Genomic DNA, 1,725 nt, shown 5'->3' with positions numbered 1-1,725 from the left:
AAAGCCCTTGGAAGTTGGGTGCAAATAAATAGGGAAATATTACTATCGGGCGTAGAATTGGAGATTTTAGAGTGACAGACTAAAATGCCCAATTCGGTTCTATCGTTTGGGTGTTGATGTGCAGATGTTAGCCCTCAGGTGAGGGGAACGTGGAAGCTCCGAAGTGAGAGCTGGTATCCTCCCAGCCTAGTCGCAGAATCAGTAACCAAGCATAGAATTAGTCAATGTTCTTTATGCCTAGACCAAAGGGTAAAGAATATATATGTTCATATTTGGCACAATATAAATTGAACTAATTCATTTTATCCATTCACTATAATTTCTTGACAAGGAGAAGGATGCTTTCTTATATATTGAATATCACAAATTAAACCCTACTTTTTATCATCAGTTATTTATTAGTTATCTAAATTATCTACTTATTTCAATTGTCTATTAGTGACAGATAAGCAAATTGAATGTCATCGTTGTAGTTGAAGTATTACTTTTTATGAAGCCTTAATCTGTTGTACTATATTTCTCCCAGTGGGATCGATAACTAGGACTCCATTAGAGCCCTATATTACTTAGGAGATACGTATACTTGCGTTGACAAATTCGACTTTAACATTATTGAATATTATATTTATATATCCTTATTAAATCAAACACATATATATAAAATCGCAGTCAAGATTTTGACACCGTTGCTGGAATTTAAATCTTCTAGTAGTGTCATCAAATTCTTGTAATTGTCGATTTACAAAAAGAAAAAGGTCGGTCACATGCCAACCCCAAAAAATGGTGCATTAAAGCCCTGACTATTGCTACTTATTGGGACCGGTCTTACCAAGAGGCCATAAGGCCTTTTAAGCACGTATGTTGTAACTTGAGAGACCGTGTAATCATTTTCCCCCTACGGGACAATGGACCGTAACTATAATCATCAATTTATACTGGATTTCTTCAACCACATCAGACTCTGTGGTTTTTTACATTTCCGGGTTTTCCACGTTAGAATCTTCTGATGTTTCTACCCATCATTTCTATTTCTTGAGTATGCGATGGGTCTCGTGTAACATTAAGACAGTAATCAATCATTCTATAACTGCGAATTCTCTTTCACGCATCAATCATGAATCATCATAGTTCTAAACCAGTTAAAAATAATGGATGAGACAATATAAATCCAAAACATCAATAAAAATTTCTTACAATGCACCGAAATGAAATAATAAATGTTTGACAGAATTGCCATTCAGACCTAATCGCACTCTAACAAAACTAACACAGACAAAAGCCAAAAATGGGTTAGCATAAAAATCATTGCAAATTTTATTTATCCAACTCTATGTCTAGTCGTCATTGTTAGAAATAATATCTTGATCCTAAACAAGCAAAATAATCTTTGAACTTGTACCAATTAATTTTTTGGGCAACTAAAGCAACAACCTTAAAGATGATCGTAGCCCCAAAATGGTCATTATTCAAAGAATATATTGTCAGGTCTAACTCTCAAAATGACAAACTAAAATGACTGCATGCATGAAAGAAAAAAAAAAGCACCTTCCCTTGCTAAGTTTATGAGAAATTTTAATAATAGCGTGAAACATTTTATTCAAATAGGACACACAAAAAATTTTCAGGCATAAATCAAAACCCAAACCAAATTTTAAGGCAGAAAAAGAAAACAAAAGCATGGGATCAAAAGCATAACATCTGGAGTAGAATTCATTATCTTTGATA

This window comes from Phalaenopsis equestris, unplaced genomic scaffold, assembly GCF_001263595.1.
Source record: "Phalaenopsis equestris unplaced genomic scaffold, ASM126359v1 Scaffold000002, whole genome shotgun sequence".
Classification (NCBI taxonomy): Eukaryota; Viridiplantae; Streptophyta; class Magnoliopsida; order Asparagales; family Orchidaceae; genus Phalaenopsis; species Phalaenopsis equestris.
This window is presented reverse-complemented; position numbering follows the sequence as displayed.